The following is a 23,627-nucleotide window of genomic DNA, read 5'->3' on the forward strand; positions in this document are numbered from 1 at the left end:
CTTTGTCAGTGTTTGGGGTTTGTTTCTTTGTAGTATTGTATTTCTATCTTAATTTTCCTAGTAAAGAACTGTTATTCTTAATTTCCATATTTTTGCCTGAGAGCCCCTTAATTGCAAAATTATAATAATTTGGAGTGAGGGGGCTTACATTCTCTACTTCAAAGAGAAGCTTCTGCCTTTCTTAGCAGACACCTGTCCTCCAAACCAAGACACATGCTGAGCCCCGCTGAGCCCCGTGGCCCCGTGTGGTTTGGCTTGCAGTTCACAATTCCTGGTTGGCAAATTTCCAAACTTTGTCCATATATAAGGTGCTCAGGAGTATCAGGTGCACTTCCGGGTTTGGACCAAAATTTTAGTCAAAAGGGTGTGTCTTGTAGTCGTGAAATTATTGTATTTTTCTAGAGGGAAAAAAAAAAAACCGCACTTGAAAAAAACAAACCCGAATTACTCAAACTTAATAGAAATTCCATGGATAGGTTGGATGAAAAGAAGATATCCTCAGTCATAATTTTGAAAATTAACAAATACCTCATCTTTTCATTATTTTCAAGCCAATCTCCTGTCATTTTCTGCCTGGCTAGTTAGGAGCAACTCTTAGTATCGATACTCCTGGAACCAAGAAGTTAGTCAATATTTGACACCTTCCTGAAATAATTTATAATATAAATAAGAAGACGCTAATAGGTGGGTAGAATCTTTGAACTCTTTGCAAGGAGCAGTTTCAGGTATTAAGGGGGAGTGATGTAAAGGAAGCACAGAGAAATGATTCCCTGAATGCTAACACTAAACAGAAGCAGCTCCAGCTTTCCTGCTCAGAAATCCCCAGGTTCATGCGGCATAATCTACACTCAGAAAATTTTCTCATGGTGATACCTATAGCTGCACATCCTGGCTTTCTGGTGGATTTTATTGCTGTTAGCATCAACTCTGAGGCTTTAAGTTAAAATTAACTAGTATCTATCTTACTTTCTAACATCTTTTTATGAAGTCTGCAAATTTCTGTTAGAGAAAGAAAAGGCTTTGTGACAACTCAAAGTAAACTTCCAGATATTGGAAGGAAATGCATGAGAAAAATCCCACTACCTTTTCACTCTACATCTACCAGGAAGAGGGCTGTACAAGCAGCTAGAACCTGATAGTGTAATAAGCATCCAAAGTATTTATGTGATCATACCAGTAAACTACCACAGATAAACCTGTTATTAGTGCTGAACTTTCCAGTGACAGAAAAATGTATAATTGCTCTTCTTCCTTATAATCTGGAAATATGTGCCTGGTAATATTTCCTGTCTTCAATGAGGTACTAATGTGCTTTTAGATCCACGACAGGAATTCCAATATAAGCATTAAAACGAGCAAGCAGTAAGTATTCATTCTGTGGCAAATAGCCATGTTTTGCCATAATATTCTGTGCACTTGTTGAAGGCAGGCTGGCAGCAGAGGTTCCAGTGAAGAAAAGTGTTACAGCTCAGGGACTCTGAAGAAATTTGCAGAGGAAAATATTGTCTCTGCTTTAAAGATCACAAATGCCCAGAGCTATTCAGTACCCTTGCAGTTAAGAGCCTTCCCTGTCCATCTGCCACTTCACCTACTCTTTTGATTGCGGAGGGCAGATTAATATGAGGATAAAGTAAACAAACTATTATTACAAGACTATCTTACCTTTTCTCAGCTGGAAGATGATATGGAAAACAAGTGAGGATATTGCTGTTGAAAGCAGGCATGTTAAAACTCAGGATGTTCTGCGCTGTCCAAATTTATGGTCCAGAGAGTGCTTACAGCTGCACTCTGCTTCAGCTACACACAAAGTGAAGACATTCAGATGGAGTTGTTTTGCAAAACTAATGGTATGAGAGACTCAGCTGTATTTGAGCAAGGCATGCCTCATTCCAGTGTAGGTCAGTCCACTGGAGATATGTTGTGTGTGTGCTGGAGGGACTGCCAGGAACCTAATGACTAACATGAAATTAATGTTTCAGGGAAAGGAAAAGACTGTACATCACAAAGAATTTCCCATTTGAGAACAGAGCAGTTTCAGATCTGCAAATACTTGGTGAGAAATAAGTGCAACAAAGGAGTGTGGGACAGGTATACTTGGACATATTCTACAGTAGTTACGTGTCTGGGGAGCTTCTGAAATGAGCATGAGGTAGGAAGTGAAGCTAAGGTACTGTTACTGATAAGATAGGGAATCATTTAATATGTAGTCAAAACAAGTTCACCAAAGAAAAAGCGCATTTAGGATTAAAAATATTACAAGTGTATTTTCCACCTCTATCTGAGTTACTAATACTAGTAAGAGCTGAAAGAAACAACTGAAGTCTTAGGAAACTACTGAAACATTTTAGAGCTATTTGGAGCAAGCAAGAACTAGTATTTATTATGTTAGAGATTATCTATTCTTGCAGAATATCTAAAATAACATTTAGACCACTCCCAAATAAAATCAAAGCAATGTTAAATTCTTAACCAATAAAATGGAGGATTAAGGTTAGATTAGCAGTTGAGTTTTTGTACTTCTAAGGAATGTCCAAATGCCTGCTACCATTATCTGTGGGTAAGACAACAGAGATGAACAGGACAGGAACAGCAATGATTTCAAATATACATAGGTTCTTAAAGCATAATGCATTCATCTTACACTTTGTTCCATGATATCCTATATCAATATATTTCTGTAACTTATCCTTTCAGGCTAAGGGACAAATATCAAACCTAAGCAGTCTCTGTGTGGAACACTCAAAACCAAATGTGTGTGAAAGAAGCAAAGATGGTTTGCTGCAGTCTATTCTGAAAAAAGTTCAGAATTCAGATTTCCAGTTTCTTGCTGTGAAACTGATGGAAAATGTAGCCATATACTGTTGTAATGTTTCTTCCATCAATCTATCACAACCACAAATCTGTTATAAAAAGTAAGGAGAAATTCACAGTTTACCGGCAGCTTCCTCTACCAGTGGAAGGAACTAATTCCACCAGTGATGGCTGAAGACATTTGCTCAGGAAGCATACTGGGTTTAATGCTGTTATTCCGACGCTTTACAGTCCATTAAGGTATGAATGATACAGCTTTTTATAGTTCCTGTGTGGTTTCTCAGGGCAGAGGTTCTCTATACTGGAAGACTAGCCCCTACATAGATAATGTGAGCTCAGATTTTGAAACTCATTGCTGTTCTCTCCACCTCTACATATCTGACATGCAACCTAAAGCTCTGAATCACTGATGAGAAGGTTGAAGCACTGAGGAAGAACTATAAAATAATAGCTACCACAGTTTTTTCACAGCAGTTAATGCAATAGGTCGTTAGAGTATGATTTTAAGTATCAGCTTGAAGAATATCTTGTTTGTTCACGTACTATAACAACACCTTTCAGCTGTTGTGCCACCTGTCCAGCTAACTGCTTTCAAAGCTGTATTTATATAGCCTTAAATATATACAAGGGTCTATTATCACAGTAGTTTGAAAACATATGAACAGACAACAGGCACATATAAATGTGTTTGGAATAGTCTCACACATTGTATTTATATACACACAGGGGACAAACAGAAACACCCATAGGCATGCATTATATTTATAGTAATTTATAGTGATATTTTTTCAAACTCATGTAAAAAAAAAAAAGAAAAAAAAGTCCCATTATTTTGTGCATCTGGCATATGCATTGTCCCTCATGAATAAAAATGCAATTATAGAAAAATCCAAGTGTCACATCATATGTTATTTAAGTTTTTTTATTTTAATGAGTAAGAATGAATAGCTATTGTTGTTGAAGTGGATTTATAACTGAAGTAATGTCTGTTCTTTTAGACAGCAGTAAAGATGACAATGCAAACAGCATTGTTTTATTTATATATTTTAAATGCAGGAATTGCACAATACTTTCCACCAGATTTTCAGATTTGACAGCTGCATGGCTAAAGAGCTCAGATATTTTATCCTCTTTTCTAAACAATTTTAATTTTCAGCACAACTACTTGGCATTCTACCAATGAAAAATGCTAATTCTATGAAAGAGAAGGAGCAAAAGTAACTAATTATGTACAGTGAGAGTTATATATGCTCTGCCCCCTAAAAGAACTTTCAGGAAGCTTTTCAGTAAATGAGTCTGCTATTGTGAAAAATGCACAACATGGAAAGCTCACTTATATTTTTTTTCCTATATATCAACTCAGTGATGACTAATGGAAAAAAATAGTGCATTACTCTTAAAATAAAGCCTAAATTAAAAAAAACAGCTGAAAACCTCGCAACAGTAACTAAAAAAAATTTAAAAACCAACAACGAGAAATATCAAAAGTTAATTACATAATGCTATCTCATTGATGGTCTTTGTTACACTATTTAATTCCTTTCTGACAACTTTTACGCTGTTTGTCATTGAAAATAATAGCTGGCCCATTTTATTTTATCCTAAAACATGATGTCAGACTTCTGCAAAACTATGCAGAAAAACATGTTCAATGAGACAGACAAGCATCAGTTCACTATTTGTACATATAGTACTTCCTAGTACTGTCTTGTCATCAGCCCCAATAAAGCATAAGGCTTAACTTTCTCCTTGACAGATTTTAAATTTAAAACCTCCTGCTTCACATCAAGGCTATCAGTCAGCCTTAAAATTCTACTGCTCATCATAGACCGTATGAATAGCTATGTTCTCATTTTATGTCAACAGAAACCTTCCCTTGAATTTCAAGTCTCGAACCAAATCTGAGATCAACATTTATTTTGTTTCTTACGTCCACTCTCTCACAACCATTTCTCTAGCTAATAGGCTTCTGAACAACGATTTTGTGGTAATGTCAGTAATAGAGCAGCCAAAAGTGTCCCTTCTAAAAACGCCTCCTGATCTGATCATCAATATTACAGTAATTTCATGACTATAAAGCTCATTGGATTATAAGGTGCACTTCTGGGTGTCGGCAAATTTCCAAACTTTTGCCGATATATAAGGTGCACCCGACTATAAGGTTGTCCCGGTTTAAAGGGACAGTATTACCAGGAAAAGGGAATTCAGGAACTCGCAGGCACAAAAAAGGTATAGGTTGGGAATAACAGTTCTTTACTGAAACATTTATAAGACAAACAAAAACAGCATCAGCTATACGAAAGAAAAAAAACCAGTGACAGAACAGAATGGAATTCAGTCCCAGTCCCTTTTTCAGTCACCGATGACTCTCCGATGGACCAGGGCGGGCGGCTTCTTAGTCGCGGCTGCTGCAGGGGCAGGGGAGGGGGCCAGGTGGCCTCACGCCCCAGGTGGAAGAAAAGGGTGAGGAAGGAAACTCTGCTCACCGTGGGCGTCCCAGTTCCCAGTTGTTCAGAGGAAGTAGGAAGCTTTAGCAGTCCAAATCCAAGAAGCCTGATGCCAACAGGAGAAAAAGAACCTCTCTCCTCGAGTTCGGCCGGCGAGCTGTAGAGCTCTCCTACCCCCAGTGTCCTCTTACTTGCCGAAAACAAAAGCAGGACTCCACCTTTCCCTAATGGGCCATCATTGCTTCAGCTAGTCCTTTGTCTCCAGCTCTTAACGGCTAATAGGAGAACCATCCCGGCTAGCTTAACATAATAATGGGAAAAAATTTCTAAACCTCGCCAACCCACAACAAAGGTGCACTTTTTTTTTGCAGTGAGGATCCGCCGCCCACTCCCCCTGTGCGGTTGCTGGCCAAGGCCGCGCCTCCACCCTGCAGCCGCAGCACCGCAGGCCCCCCTGTACCCGGCAGCCGCGGCGCCGCGGGCCCCCGGGCTCGCCTGTACCTGGCAGCCACAGTGCCTCAGGCCCACCTGTACCTGGCAGAAGCAGCACCATGGGCCCCCGGGCTCGCCTGCACCCAGCTGCCACGGCCCTGCCGGCTTCCCCCGCGGCTCGCGGCTCACACTTCCGGGTTTGCAAATTCCCGAACTTTGTCCATATATAAGGCGCACCAGACTATAAGGTACACTTCCGGGTTTGGGCCAAAATTTTAGTCAAAAGGGTGCACCTTATAGTAATGAAATTACTGTAATCAAGATTACTTGCAATAAATCCTGCTATTCACATTTAAATTGAGAATTGCATAGCCTTCAATTCCTAAGAAAATTTAACAGTATTTAAAATGTACAAGTACAAATGCACATTTGTCAAACAAGAACTCATTTCAGTCCCACCTGAAATGTAATCCTGACTTTCTTCTGTAGTTAATTGCATAAGCAATTCCTGGGGAGCTTCCTGTATGCTTGAAAACTTTTTTTCACTATAATGAATTCCAAGATCAGAGAATTCTTTCTTCCAGTATTCTAAGGCATTAGCAAAACGTCTCCTAGTACTTCACTTACATAAAATTCCAAGGTCTGTATTAATTCTAGTCCTTTACCATTAATTCAAGAGGACTGGTCTATCTTAAAAAATAAAAAAATAACAGAAGTTCAATGGGAACAGATAACAAGAAACATGTCAATTTCCACTGGTTTTACCATGTCAAATTCCAGTCTAAATGCAATAATCAAAAATTTGTACAGAAATAAAAGACAAGTGAGAGGATACCATGTTTTCAACTAATTCTTCTAGTTGCATAGTTTGAACCAGCAACTTTGCTCAGCAGAAGGAGGGTAGATGAGATGAGCACATGAATTGCTTTTCACTCTCTTTGGTTACCCCTATTTGATGCTGCTTGCAACATGGCAGGTGTTGCCCCTTCCTTTCCATTGGCTGTCTGATGGTTTGCACAGAGAATAGTACATTTCAGAAAGTTTTGATTTTATTAATCACAGTGAAAGTAGCTCTTAAACTTCCTGTGACATATCCATATTGTCTCAAGCATTTCAAAAACAGAGGTTCAGCTTTTCAATAGTGGTGTCACACAGTACATCCATTGAAAAAGATTCAGCTGTACTCAGAAGTATAGAAATTTATTGTTAGTAGGATAGGAATATGAACTGGGAAAAGAAAGAAAAGCATCCAGTCTAGAGTATCCTCATACTATTACTTCAGCTGTGCAAGAAACCTGAAAGTAGAACAGGCTTAAAAAACTGCAGTAAATTTTAATCTAAAATATATCATTTTACAAAGTCCTTCTGATGCAGCTTCCACCAAAATCATCACAGAAATTTTGTCTTTCCTTTCAACTTGACTTCAAAATTCCAAATGAAATACATCTGCTTGCTGATTTGCTAGAGGATTCAAACTTGTTGTCTGCGTATTTTTTATTTTCATTTCCTTCTATGTAAAATGGAAAAATAATAAGAAGGAAAGAAACATTGCAGAAATAAAAAAGACAATATGTTACACAGAGCAAATATATTATTGTTTACTTTGCTATGTTCCAAAAGCAAGTTTTATTCTTGCTATATCTCATCTGAGCTTTGGCTTAGGGGATGACTTTTCTATTTTGTGCCTCTGACTATCTCTTGTAACAATAGGAATTCTTACTACAGCCAACCAACTTCCATGACAAGAAAAAAATTGCAGTGAAGCAATACAAAGTTATAAATCAAAAACTGACTCAAACAAATTACATTTTTGCACTACCATACAGAGATAAATGCACTGGTACTACATTTGGAATATAAAATTAAAAAAATATATGGCAAAAATAAGATAGAGAAACCTTTCATTATCATCTACCTGGAAGAACTATACTGCATGCCAAGATCAACAAGTAGAATTATCATGTTGACTAAAACAAGAAGATTGTTAACTGTTAAAGCTTCAATAAATCTATAATCCTTCAATGTGAAGGAAACAATTATTTTTGTCTTCAATTTATTAAGGCTTCAGAGATATGAATCTAAATTATTGCTGCATGCATTTTTGTAGGGCAAGAGAATTGCTTTTTTCGGGTCTACTGTAACACCTCCTCAGTTTTTTGCCATGGAACAAAAGCCAGTGGTTTTTAGATTTTCTTATCCTGTACATTCTAAGGGAAACATTAAAATCTAACCACTTCAGCATTTTGTAAAGATAGCATATGATACACACCTAACACAATCTTTATCACTTCTCAGAAGAAAGGCAGACTGTCATGTGATCTTGATGAATCCTGAACTTCATTGAAAATATGAATGTTATAAAAATCTAAAACAAGCTGGAAAGTATAACATCCAGTTCTATGTTATTGGGAAATAAAAAATAAAAAAAAAAAACAAAAGAAACTGAAAAAGGGAAAGTATGCTATTCTAGTAAAAAAAATGGTGCTTTTTAGCTTCCTAAAATTTAGAGTGAATTTAATTGAGAAAAAAAAAGTCTCCACTTTCATCTCATTTAGAATTGAGTAACAACTCCTAACAGGCCATTTTTTTCCTCAGAATTGAAACCTGAAGACACTTATTTAACAACAATATCAGAACTCTTCCTCAGTAAAAACACAAAATAAAGGAAGCAGACACAAGCTATGTCTAACTAAGATTAGAGACAAGGACAAATTTTAAATTTTTTTATTTGCTTAAGACTTTTAGGGTTTTACAGAGAAATTTCCACACCATCAATTCCAAACTCTTCTTTTTAATTATTCTAAGTTTTTTTTTTTTTTTTTCCCATGGTAATTATTTAATGTGCATAATTAAATAACCAGCTGAAAAGAAAGCTTGATGTCTGCTTAGACATCTTGAAAGATGTGGAGTGGATCACACCACGGTACACTTAGACATTTAAAAGTTAGACTAAGTCAGATTGTCCCAGTGCTTTCTTTAGTGACACCTGTGAGGAAAGCTTTCTCCTGAACATTTCATCTTACACAACTTCAATGCTTAAAATAAGAAAAGTCAAGATTAAGAACTGTTGAATTTCATGCTACCAAAAACATTGAGAGGCAAAAGTGACTTGCTTAGACTCAGGACAACTTACTTTAGAAACCTAAATGTAGTGATCAATGTCTCATTTCTTCATGAGATCAGTTTTTCTAAGTATAGGAATGAAGTTGGCAACAATCTGTGGCTTATTTCAAGCCGTGTTCCTATTTACTGCATTTATTTTCATTGAAATGGAAAGCTATAAGTCCGATTAAGGAGAAAAGTTATTCTGTTCTTAATGCTTAAAGAGAATGGAAAGTTATGTGTGCCATGATCACCGCAGTTTTAAATCAGTGTGTTTGCTCTATCCCATAGAATTTTACCTTCATATATCAAATATATTCCAAACTTTTCCTTTCTTATCTGAAACTTTGCTTCTGTGTCTTTATGTATTTATCCTCCTTCTCCCACCTACTGTACGGCATAGGGCAGCCCTCTGGTTCTGCAGTATCTCTGGTTTTGAGATACTTTTGGGAAAGAAGAGAGTAAAGAACAGAGAAACTGACGCATCAATTTAAAATGAGCCAACTTGGTTTAAAAAAAAAAAAAAAAAAAAAGGGCTGCTGATCAGACTTGTCTCTTTCTCCTTCCTTTCTGTTCTCTGCAATATCCTCCTGGGAATAAAAAAAGAAGCATTTTTCCTTCTCCAGTAGTTTTGACTGATTGATTCCACATTTATAGGTTGCCCTAGGCAGGTCATCAGTCATAATTGTTTTTTCCTGTAGTAATATAAATCAGCAACCTCATTACAGCTGCTGAAAATTTAGGTTTCAAATGCAGAAATGGTGGTAGCACTTACTCCATTCCAGAGAAATGTTTCCCATTTTAATTGCATGACACCTACAACAAAAATGGAAAGAATTCTTCTTTGAACATAAAACCCAGAAAGTTTCTGGACAGTGACAAAGGTGAATGAAACCCAGGATTACAGAGATAATGAATTTAAACTCTCTATTTCCTTCTCCCAAGTCTTGATCTAGCAGTTAAGTGGAGGTTGTGCCAGGGAAATTCTAGCTACTTGTATTGTAAAATTGATAATGAATTAAATCCAGACATGTCTTTGACACTATCAAATTTGAAAACACATTCAGACATTTTTTCTGTATGTCAGGAGAAGTGCTGCAAATAATGGTGGGTCATGCTTTTTATTGTATACAGCAGGAATATTACAATTAAGCATAAAGTACAACTATTAATCAATTAGTTGTGAGAAATGTTCATTGAAAATTTCAGCAACTTTGTCACAAAAAGTTATTCAAGAAAATTTCCCCCACACTTGATGACCTCTAAAATAGGTGACTTAAATACAAATAATCTGTGCTCATTTACCTGAATGAACATTATGTAGGTGAATCATTACATCAATAACTTGTAAAATTCAGCTATAATTGAAAAGTCCTTGAAAACTCTTCAGATTATTAAAAAAACTCAGTTTATACATAGTCAGTTTATAGATAATTAGCATATTCAAAAATCATTATAAAATTATTTGGAAACATGCCAAAAGTTACACATTCAATGTCAAGATAAAATGTACAAACACTTAGCATGAAACTGATATTGATGAAGGACTAAGTTTCTTGAGGAGATAACAACATAAATGATGTTTCACTGAAGTGGATGAGCAAAGACTGAATAGACAAAATATATTGCAAACAAGGAATTATGAAACTGTAGTGAAACCATCCAAACTGGATGTGCTGGTGAAAAAAAATTACTATTACTAAAACATGGCAACATTAATCTGAATTTTGTTCTTTTCTCATTCTATGTAATCTATTTGCTCCAGTTCTGACATATTATTTATATCAGATGAGGGAAACTGGGACAGTCAGATATCTGCTTGCTTTACCACTCCACAGTACTCATGGTTGTATGGTAAAAGGGATTGTGTAGGGGTGACTTGCTATTTCACACTGCACAGGAATTGGTATGAAATCTTTTTTTGAACCACTGACAACTGACTCCCAGCATGGCTTGAGACTGGAGGGTCAGCACTGAGCCAGCTGTGTCTCTGAGAAGAGGAGGGCTTGAGATCAACAACTTCTTCCTGATCATCAGAATAACACTGCACCAGAAATGCTTCATTATGAAAGCCAAGAGCTTTTGATTTCCCAGTCCTGCTTTTCTCTATTATATTTTCTCCATTATATCATATTATAAACATGACTCTTCAGATTTAGCCATGCTACTTATTTACCATCCAGTTACATGCATTTCACTGTCTCTCCACCTTTATGCTCCCAGTTTCTCCTTTTTTCCTATTGCACTGGTGGCTAAACCTCTAATAATTCGTTGTAGAAGACATACTCTTGGGTGGATACTGCAAAAAATCAGTGTCTTGTTCCAGATGACATCATACAGAGCCAAGTAGATCTCCTGCAAGAACTATAAACACTGTGTGTTGCTGAAGTCAGCATGGTGCTAGGACAATACAAGCAGAAAAAAATGCCAAATAGAAGAACAGAGCTGTAAATATTTTCAGAATAGCACCCCTCCCTGTCAAATATCTGCCCAAAACCCATTCCACTCCCAAAACTCTGACCCAAGCAAGAATAGCTCACATCCTCCTCCCCCCACCCCTCAACTGTTTGTGTTCTATTTTGGTCTCTTTTTATGACTCAGAGGCACCAAATATTGATTCAGTAATTAGTTTCCTTTTTCCACAAGTTTATGGTATATTTAGCTAAATGATCTCCAAACATACCTTCCAGCCTCAATTATCCCTTTGTGTTGTTTTGGGAGAAAAAGGTCAAGGAACTGGAAGTGAAGAAATAAAGCTCAACATGGGGAAAAAATGGACAGTGAGGGAACAGGTGTTTTGCACCCTCTGACTCTTTTAGTTACCAATAAATAAAATAAATTTTGCTCAAGTAAATAATTTTTTTCCAAGGTTGAGCCTGTTTTCCCCATGACAATTGCTGAGTGACCTTCCTGTGCTGCACAGGCTCCTCTGTGGACAGGAGTGAGGAAGTGACTGGATGGGCGTTTGGCTATTAGCCAGGACTAAACCATCATACCAGAAAGACCCATGTCCACACTCAGCACACAGGAAAAGATGAAAGGTATTGAGTTCCATCAGCCTGAAAGACTTCAAAGGAAGCAACAATGTTGGCAGCCCTAATAAAGATATCAGTAAGAGCACTGGCAACTCAGATGAATCTCCTGGAAATACAATGCACAACACTGCAATAAAAAATAGCTTTTTTGCCATTCTATATCACAAACAGGGTTAATAACTAAATTGAAAAATCGATCTGAATTTATCAGTTTCAATGCAATCAATGAAAAAGCCAAAACAAGTTATTTTCATGTATGGATTAGCTCTCTTTCCTTGAACTTCTTCCCTTCACCTCCTGGTGAAACTGTTCTGTATGTCTCTTTCTTTCTGCACCTATGAAGTTGTAGCTTCTCTTTTTTTGAAATGCATAACTCCTTATTTGAAACTTTTCCAAACAAAATGTTTTAGACTATTTTTTCCTTTTGTTTCTTCTCTATGAGTTAAGAGTCTATTGAATCTAGCCATTTGGGCAACATATGTGAAACAATTATTTACTTAAAAATAAATAATATCTATTATCATTTATTAAAAAAAATCTTCATTACATCCAATCACATTTATTTTCATAGAAGAGGAATTCTTAGCCTCTGGTTTCATTGGAACAGATCAATGTAAATGAGGAAGCTGCTGAGAATATCTGCTGAAAACATATGTCTCACTGTAAAATATAAAAAAAGCCTGGAAAAGGCCACCCATGACAGGGTTGCAATGGCTGATTCCTTGTCCTTAAGATGGATGAATGAAAAAGGAGAACCACATTTCCCTGGAAATAGATGCTTATTTGTTTCACTCCTAAAAGAAAAGCATTGGAAACACACACGAGTCACTGATATGAAAAAAGGATGAAAAAATGAAGAATGAAAGTGCCTAGGACACATCACTATCTAGTAGCTGAACACTCTTAAGTCACAACATACTGTTTCTCATATAAATCATGTGCAAAATAAAAATGTAATAAACCTAGAGAATGAGGAAGAAATATGGAAAAATACAAGAGAATACATAGCTACTTCATTTAAGTTCTGAATAGTTAATTATCCTTTGGCTAAAGCTCACATTTTTTCTATTCCTCTGAAACATTGAGAGGGTTTTTTAAGAGTTTTTTTTAAGTCAATCATATTACATTCTGAACTAAATTACATTTGAAATATTTAATATTATAATCATAGTCCACTATTTATATATTTCTTTTTTTGTGTGTGTGTTCTACAATATTAGGTATCTGACCAAAAAATTATATTCTTGCATGAATCTTTTTTGTGAGTAGAACCTTGGGAACTTAGGGTTCATAATATATTAATATATGATCTATAAAACCTATGTTATAATATACCTAATATTAATTTATCAATAACATGATTGTTACAAAACATATTAAAGTTTACAATATATTTTACATAATAATTCATTATGGTATTTTACATAATACGCAATAATTATATGAAACATGAAATCTGCAATAAGTATATGAAATATATATTATATATACTGCATGCAGGAAAAATATAATTATCTTAACTTTGATCTGAAAATGAATCAAGCTGCTCTTTAAAGTCATGAAGCACTTTGAATGCTTTTTAGATAATGAACTCAAGCAATAAAAACTATTTATAAACACGATAGGGTAGTAGTGTATAGGTAGCATATTTCCTCAAATGAACACACCATAACAGTGATTTCTATAAGGGATAAAATCTTTGTGTGATGGAGAAAGACACTAAAAAACATGAAGAAACAGTTGTAAACAAGAAGAGAAGCAGCAGGCAGAGATGACATTATTAACAGTTGATCAAAATCAGTAACTGCCTAGTGCCTTCTTCTTCTGTCATTCCTGGAAATAAACGGCATTTATAGTTCTCATACACAAACAGGATCACACAAGAGAGTATGACAACTCTCATAAAAGAACTGCTCAAACTGTTGGGCAAACAAAATTAACAGTGGAGCTCTACTACTATACTTGTTTTTTTTATGCAAACTACTGAAAAAACCACAGAGATGGCAATAATCTGCTTGCAACTAGTGAATTCAATTACATTTTTTACTGAGTTTGTGTTTAATTGACAGAATACTAGATTGCAACATTTTGCCCTATGAACATTTGTATAAACTGGAAGATCACATTAGTACTGGTAATGGAATTTTAACTACAGGAATATAAGAGGGCTAAAAGAGTGCATCTATAGAACAGCAATACATTAAACATCCATTTTTTTATCCCATAAGAAGGAACATATACTAAAATGCAAATGTGGTCATTAAAAAGAGTTCACTTAAGACACATTCCTTTAATATCTGTAAAAGATATACTGCAAGTCAATGACTATGCACATGCTTGCAAAATGCCTTGTCAAAAACAAATTGCTTCCTCGTGACTTGGCTTTATAAAGTGCCCTCTTATGAATATATATACTAAAGAGGTAAATTTTTCTGCACATGATCTTTCAGGTTCTTTAAATTTGCTTATTACGGTCAGGTGTTAATTGAGTATTCACTGTTAACATACTGCTAGAAGCTGTGACTAGATGTATGCAGGAAATCATAGCAAAAACGCATTGAAGTGATGATTTTGGATAGACAAGCCTACAGAATGAAGGAAAAATGCACCCACTGAGTAGGACTCAATCACTCTAGAACTCCATTTATGTTAGCAGCTTGTCTTTCAGGGTCCCTAACTCTGCCCTTACAAACAGTTCCGCAGCCTTTCCATAAGACACGGCACAGCCAAGGGAAACTCCCATTTCTAATACATACAGCATTGAATATTTGAGCTGAAGATGAGTATACTAGCAGTTTGGTTTACCTAGACTTGTAGCGTCAGGCTGTCAAAACCCTTCAGTACAGGAGTATTGTATTATTGCACATAAGAATTACAGCTTTTGAAATTTGAAGACTATGTTTTTCCTCAAAATTTTCTCCCAAATAACTGATATTTTGCTGATTTGCCTACACAGCTCAAAGAAAAAATAGTATTATAGATAATTAGGATCTTACAGGGGATATATCTTTGTAATAAAAATGTACTCACTGATCTTCAAATAAATATGTATTAAATGAGATATATCTTAAAAGAACGTTTGTCATTTTCTGTTGAGCACATCAGGGCAGAAAGAGGCAACAGAAGTATTTAGGAAATCATATACAGTAATTGCACAATTACAAGCTGCATCTGATTATAAGCCGTAGATCCACGTGTCAGCAACGTTTAAGTCTTTGTCCATATATAAACCGCACCGGATTATAAGCCGCACTTCTGTTTGCAGTGAGGATCCGAGTGCAACTTTCACAAAGTTGCCAATTAGTAACAGAATCGTGCGATCACGGGGTTTACTGACTCGGCCCCACTCGGGGCAGCCGCCAGGGAGCGACCCCGGCCCAGCTCACCACTGCCGTCAGGAAGTGAGGGTGCGGCATGCCCAGCCAGGGAGCACTGTCGCGATCCTTGGGGCCGGGAAGCACTGCTGCGATCCCCGGGGCCTGGTAGCACCGCTGCTGTGCTGCCACTGCCCCGTCACCCGGGGCTGGACAGGCTCTGGCTCAGCTTGGGGCTACTGCAGGCTCGAACTTCTGGTTTGGGAAATTTCTGAAATTTTTTCATATATTGGCCGCTCCTGAGTGGAAGCCTCATTTCTGTGTTGGGAGCAAAATTTTAGTCAAAATGATGCGGCTTATAATCGTGACATTGCTGCACTTTTCCATATTAACTCAGTATATATTACAGTCACAGAGACTAGGAAAATAAATGCCTTTGTACTTAACAGATTTATTTATGGCTCTAGAATTTTATGGATATTTCTAATTAATTGTTTAACCACAAGAAACAATAAAGTAAGATCTATTTTCTTTTGACTGGTTTAATAAGGAAACACGGAAAGAAATTTAGCAAGAATGGGCCATGGAAATAATCATGTTTTGATTCTGTTGGCATTTTCAAAAACTGTTGCATTTACAATATTTCTGTGGTATTTTTCTTAATGTGATAAAAAATAATGCCATAATGGGAAGCAGTTTGACAGGTAAGAACCATATTTTAATAGGTTAGATTAATTCTATTTACACCTGTCGTCCCTAGGACTTTTATAAGGAAAACAAAATTTTAGATTAAAACTAAAAATATCATTTAAAAAAAAAAAACTTGTCCAAAAATTTCATTTGTCCTTTTTAATTGGAGCTGGGAAGTTTTTTCAGCAATATGAAACTAACTATTTTAACAAAAACTCTTTTTTGGAGATCTTTGCAAAAAAACAATGGCACAACATATCACATTGTCAGTAATAATTAAGGAAGAACAAACCCTACTTTCCTAGCAGAATTATAGGTATTATAATCTCACAATTGAATGCTGTTTAAACAAGAGGGAAAAAGGCAAACTGTGACATATCACATTTTCACATTTTGGTTTATCAGTTACAGAAGTACTGGATGAGATTCACTGGAGCAAATACTTGTGACCATAAACTGTGTGTTTCTGGTCTTTCCGGGAGTTCAGAGTTGGCAACATTAGATTTACTGCCCAAATACATCAGATAGAATAAATCCTAGTATCTCGAAGACTATTCTGCAATGTGCTCTCTGGAATATGAAAATTTGATTATATGAAACTCAGCTACTGCAGATGTGAGACGTTCATGCATGCTAATTCTGGAAAACATGCTTATGTGTAAAGAGATAAGCTTACAAGTGAGGCAGATTGTTAGTTTAATGTATATCACTGTGAAAGCCGGTATAACCCACATTAGCAAAGTGACATTGATTGGTATATTCCACGCAGGTCCAAAGGTATTTACTGACACAACAGGGATGGCACTGCCATGGCGAAAGCAGCATTAATCACAGACCTCAATGTAGAAGTAAAGCGTGGCCAATTTAAAAATATCCAGCACATTGTGGTGACTTGCAGATCATTTGCCAATCTTCTTTCTGAAAACCACTAAGGCAATTCCTTATTTACTGTTGTTACAAATGGAGAGTAAAATTGCTAAGTCTTGGGAAGAAATGTTACTGCCATCCAAAAAATAGAAGAGAAGAAATAAATCCATTTCCTTATATTCCTCCCCCTACTTTCTCCCAAAGTACACTTAATTTACAGCAATAGTGGTTACTGGTCATTAAGTTACAACATATATCTCTGTATAGCCAATGTATATCCGGCTGTCTCCAGTAAAAAGCCTGAATGCTCAATACATTTTTTTTTTACTTTAAACCATCATCTAATGCATAATTATAATTTTCTTCATAGTTCACACTTTTTACAGTGGCTCCACAGAAGCAAACCCCCAGCAGCTGCATGAGATTTTACTGAGTGATCAACAAATCTTTTCTCCCTTGCATATGCTTTTTTACTCTCTTTTGTTATGCTCTTCTTCATGCCTCATGATTTGCGCTGTTTGACACTCCGAGTGTTAGTACAGCTAAAGAATAACCTACCTTTCAGATTCCATCTAGTTTAATACTAGCCTTCTGAGCCGAGAGAGAACATCAATAACAGGGAGAGATAGTTTATCACATCTCAGATCATGCACAAAATTATTTTGGAGGTTGCCTAACAGCCAGTGAGATGTGCTGTCAAGGAGAAGGGCTAATAAAAGCTGTGACAACCCAGTTTGTTCTTGTCAGTTTGGAATGTGCGGAGTATTGCTTTACTTCAAAGACACTGTTACAAACTTAAAAAATTGTTATTCAATTTTCTACAAAAATGTACAAGTCCCAGAAATCCACAACCAGATTCTTGAAACCTACCAGCATATTTGGGAAAGGAAGGATTTTCAGCATATTTCAGTTTTCTAGGTATTACTGCAGGAATACAAGATTATGTGTAATAGGCGCCAAAAGCTTATTCTTGTTTCTAAAGGAATGTTTTTTTTTTTCATCAGCAGCCATTTTTAAGGATAGAAGTAAAGGAACTTAATCTTCAAAAGGACCAGCATAGTATATAATTTTGATAGGGTATTGTGATATATGTTATAAAGTAATTTGTGTCTTGTGAAAGATAAATCATGTTTGTAGAAATAAAGAATTTAATAAAGGAACTTTAGGTTCTCTGAGCCCCAGAGACGAGAAAGATTGCTTCACCAGATTACAGCACTGCCACAATTAGCAAGTTAATAGAACCAGCCCCAACGGAAGTAACTAATTATGGGACAGTCCAGGAAACTCCCCAGCCTTGAGGACTTGATAATCGCGACTGATAAAGATAACCAGAGTCCTCAGGAAAACCTACATTTCAATACCCAGTTCCAGCATACCAAAATCTACACACATCAAAATTCATCGCTGCACTGAAACTGTTTTTGTCCAGTCCAGGGTGGAGAAAGGAAACTACATGAATATGGGAATCCATGTCAGAAACAAAGGGACTTCTGTTCCAGGCCAGAAAAACAGTATCAAAAACAGACTGCCCAGGACGGCATTTATGAACACAGGGGGATCTGATGCAGTAGAGGTTGGATCAGCGTGTGTGTGTTCACCCAGCACTGAACTCGGGCTTGGTGTTGTCTTTTTGATTGTGGTTTCCGAGGACCGTATTTTCTGTCGCAAAAATAAAAATTGTTGGTTTAATATTTTTAATTCGGTTCAATTAGTTTATTACTTATAACAGGTATAGAAGTGAAAATTTTGACCTAAGGATACTATCTGCCTTTTACCTTTCAAATTCTCACTGCACCTTCAATAGACATTTCTGCTCACTGTTGATTTGCAGCTTCATACTGCATACACTTGTAAAGTAATACCCTAGGTCTGGGCATCTCCAGAGGCACAATGAAGAAGAAAAGTTTTAAGTAGACAAGCTTAATTAAGGTTTCCCTTCTGATGATGATATTTAAATTTCTGACAATATTTGTTCAGCTCAGGACTAGTGGTCACATACTCCTCATTGCCTTATTTGTTTCTTGTACAGAAGAGCTGCCCCCTTATCTCAATACAGATGAGATCATTTTCCAGTGCAAAAAAAAGAGATAGGCTAAGCAGTTCCCACTTAGATTGTCTAACATACATTGTCTTGATAGGTGGAGAGAAAATGAATCATAGGTGTGTGGGGAAGTGCTGCATCTGCCTCTGTCATTCCCTTTCTAAGAAGCGAGGGCATACAAATGCCACAGCATATCCTGTAGGTTTAGGCTCCAAATATCCAGCTGTGGTCCTGCTCAGAATAAATATAGCTCTTTCACAACTTCTGAAACTCTGGTTCAAATTTGGTGTGTGGGTGTGGGTGTGGATGTGTGTGTGGGTGTGGGCGTGAGTGTGTGTGTGAGGAAGACAAGGACAGATTGCTGAAAAGTCCAGTTTCACTTCAGTTATGATCTGGGGTGAAATCCATAACTGAAAGGAGCAACAGCGAAAGTTTATGAAAACATTTTCCTAGTGAAGAAGGACTGGACTGGCTTGCCTTTCAAAGTTGTTTCTGATCATTTTGTCTGGGGGTCCATAATAGTTAGGTTTTTGTTTTCGCCAATGAAGATTTTAATGAAAACATGGACTATTTGTAAATGGCAACTGTACAGTTCTAACAGTCACAAAAGAGTCTGCGATGACAAAGCATAGGAAAAGTACTCTGTTTTTAAGAAATGTAATAAATTAAAATGCAGTCTAGGTTATGGAGAAGCATAAAGATCTCTAATGTGTGACATTCAGAAAGCAGATATATCTGAATATTTTTAAGTATAATGTTACTTTGGCTTAATAGGAAACTGGCTGATATGCTATTTATTTATTGATGAAGCCCATTCTAACGAGTTTCAAAATGACTGCTGTTAGATAAAATTTCAGAAGAGTGAATTATTTAATGTTCCTAAATGGCACACTTGACTGCCTGCCACATTTTTGCAGTAAAACATCCGAAGAAAAATATACTACTTCATTATACCAAAATCAGCAGATGAGAAAGAAGCCCTTATTTGATTAAAAAACATTAACTCTATGATGAAAAAAACTGTATATTGAGCAGTAGTATAATGAAAAAGAATCATTACCTGAACATTAAAATAATGAAGTCTTAATATTGATAATGACAACAATAGCAATATGAGTTATGGGAAGACTTCTCTTGTTGCTCAGATGATGAGCACAGCAGGAGCTGAATGCTTCTTAGACATTATGCAGTTCAGTTACAAGATATATCAAGGCTGAAATTCATGCCCATAGAGTTATGATTAGATCCCATAATCCTCACTATTATGAGGGGACGTGAATGATATTACACAGGAGGATTTAGGCAATAAAGACTTATAACAGTTCTGATTCCCTTTCAAAGCACAAGTACATAAACAGCTTGGTTACTACAGTCACTTCTTAGCAACAGGAATCAAAGAGAATAATGGCCCACAAAGACAAAGTAGTAAGCTTAGCAGTAATAGATACAGCACAAAAAGGTTGTCAGCAGGGCAGATGGGATTTTTAATATGTGAGCACCTCCTGTCACATATGAGGAGTTGGCATGTAGACATGCAGGGAAAATGGCGTACAGTGTCCACAGAAATTACTCAATATTGACTTAAAAAGCAAGAAGTTTAATTTGTTCTATGTCATCAAAGATGACCAGGTTCAGGAATAGTCAGGAAACATTAGAAAATACAAAAATATTTAAATACCCTCTCAAGAAATGAAGACAATGAAGGGAAATGGAGAAGGCAGGAGAGGGGAGAGGAGGGCAGGGGGATGGACAGAACTGAGAAGATTTGAGAACAGAATGGATGAAGCAACAGTGCCCAGGTCTTGTCCAGTTTTGTTGTCCAGAGCTCATGGAGATATTCAGTTGTCCATGGAGCTTCATAACATCATTTCCTGTATTTGTTCCTTTAGGGTTACCTTCCTCTCCTTCAACCACTCCCTGATATTCAGTAGGTGATTTAGTGATATGTTTAAAGGAAATATTTAGGAGTGAACATGAGCAACAATTGTACAGGTTAGTGGAAGATTCTGTACTGAGAAGTGGCAGATAATTCTAGTCCATTCTTGCATTTTTAAACCATTTTATTTAACTGGCACAACTGGAAATCCAGATGCAGCACAGACTGCAGATGTGTGTCTGTAGGCTGACACCGAGATCCACACTCTTCAGCTGATTTCCATCATGCTTTACTCTGTTTAGGTTTGGCCTTGGCTATATCAACATCTATCATTCTAACAACATCCACTCTTTCTTTGAACCCTACATCATACTTTGAACTGCACTGTCTCTTCTCAAGTGTTTTTGGTATAATGCAATCCCTAGGACATTATACAACAAATAAAGGTAGTGTAAATCTTTTCAATTTTGAAAAGAAGCAAAGTTCAATAAATCCATAATAGGAAAACTGAAAGAATAAGTACAGTGTAAAGCTACAGTGAGGCTATTATATTACATTAGAAGCAATAATGCAAACTCCCATATACTAGCCTATCCATGTGTCTCAGTCCTGACCTAAAGAGGAATAGTTCCAGAGATGGAAAAAGTTCAGTCTCATTAAGAAAGAATCTCTCAGCCTTTTTGTTAGAACTGCCAATCTTAGTTATCAAAGTGATGGTGATGACTTCAAGATCACTGAGAACAGCATTATTAACAGAATTCAGATAAATTAAGATGCAAAACTGAGATTATAAAATAACTTTGTTGCAACATCTCATTTTCTATCTCCCCAATGTTTAATAGTGTTTGCATTTCTGTAGTTATTCACTTCCCATATTAACTCAATTCTAATAAAAAATCTCTGCTAAAAAGAGAGCAATTAGATCAATAGCTTGTTTAAAAAATGAAGTTTTAGTATTCCAGAACACCTGAGTCTTTTAAATCTACTACAGCAAAACTGATTTATTAAATCACTTTGGGAAACTAGTTGACCTCTATTCAAGCTCAAATTTTAAGGCTATCTAGTCTTCCTGGTACTATTTCTCTTTTTGGAAAGATATACCCCAGATTGTCATTGTTCTTATAGCAAGGAAATATCAAGAGTTTGGGCAAAATCATTGCCAGTTTCCTGCTGCATTTTTATGTTTTCCCATCACCATGCTTCAGGTTCACAAAAAGCAGCCCTCATTTCCCTCATGTATTTATAATTAGGTCTGTATGGCAGTATAGATAAGACCTGTTAAAGCAGCTATTGTCACAAGATATTCAATTACTCAGAAATTATACAGAAAGGACTGAAAATTGTTCTAATTTAAACCAAAAAGCAAAAGTAGTTTTATAAGAAATAACCAAGTTATTGGCTTAATAGCATAGATATAAAATGTGATATATAGAACAATTGAAGTAATAATAAAAATTACTTGATTTATATCAAAAACTGCAGCAAAAAGAAAATAAATCTGTGTGCTGCTAATAGGAATTAACCTACATTGCTCAGAAGGATTTATTGTATCAATGTACCCCTCTATTTCTAACATGTAATTATCACTATAATATTCTCACTACTAAGTTACCAAGCTGACTTCCAATACAGGGAGTTTGATGTATCTTTTTTGAAAAACACTCTGTTTTATTGTTGGGTTTTTGTTCATATTCACGACAATTTTATAATATCACATTTAAGACCCATGGTTCACTTTCTCCCAAGTTAATGAGTTCAAGGAAAAAGGCTGTGAACCAGAAATCAATTCTTACACAGTTTGAAACTATTTTTAAAATCTCAGGAAAATTTTCCACTATTTTTTTTTTCATCATTTCTTCCCTGGTTCTATTTAGTTACAGTGTGTTGATGATTCATTGTTCTCATGCACACCAGCATTTAGGACAAAATTTTTGTATGAGGCTTGAGAATTGCCCTTAGAAGGGCAGCAGAGTTGGTGAAGGATCAGGAGCACAAGTCTCATCAGGATCAAATGAAGGAACTAAAGGTGTTTAGCCTGCAGGAAAGGAGGGTGGTATTATTATTATTATTATTATTAATATTATTATTATTATTATTATTATTATTATTATTATTATTATTATTATTATTATTATTATTATTATTATTATTAATCTTTACAACTACCTGAAAGAAGGCTGTAGAAAGGTGGGTTTTGGTCCTTCTCCCAGGTAACAAGCTAGAGGACTAGAGGAAATGATGTCTAGTTGCTCAAGGAAAGGTTTAGATTGAATAGTAGGAAAAAATTCCACACAGAAATGATTGCTGAGCATTGGAATAGGATACCCAGGAAAATGGTGGAGTCACCATTCTTGAAAGTATTAAAAAGACATGTAGATGTGGCTATTAAGGACGTGATTTAGTGGTGGACTTGGCAGTGCAGGATTAGTGATTAGACCTGATAATCTTAAACTTTGTTTCTTACCTGAATGACTCTATGATTCTCAGTTACTTGAGGAGATCAGACTAGGGAAAATAAAATGGAGAGAGACTGGACTTCAATAAGTACATGTTTTCTGAATGGGAGAATTGATGAAGTTGTCTGATAACTAAATAAAATATGAATATGGGTGGTTATGATGTAATTAAAGAATTAAATTACTCTTACTATTATATATTGATCAGATTTTTTACTTTTTGAAAATGCCACCTGCTTGATTTTTGCAATGCATTCAGAAGGCAAATAAAGAAGTGAAGAAAGACATGAATAAATGGACAGATGGAAAAAAATACTCATGTGTCATTTAACTGGCAGTGAAATGAGTGGAGCTACATTACTCTATATGTACTGCAAAAATTGTTCCGGGTAGTTGCACAGAACAGTTATAAGAACAAAGTGAGAACAGGCGTCAATCGGGTACAGGGTAAAAAAAAAGAGACCAAGGACTGAGCTATGATCATTCAGAAAAACTCCCATAGGAGGTTTCCTATAAGTACAATACACTTGATTTTTTCCAACTGTGTAAACTGAGC

Source organism: Catharus ustulatus, chromosome 1, assembly GCF_009819885.2.
Source record: "Catharus ustulatus isolate bCatUst1 chromosome 1, bCatUst1.pri.v2, whole genome shotgun sequence".
NCBI lineage: Eukaryota > Metazoa > Chordata > Aves > Passeriformes > Turdidae > Catharus > Catharus ustulatus.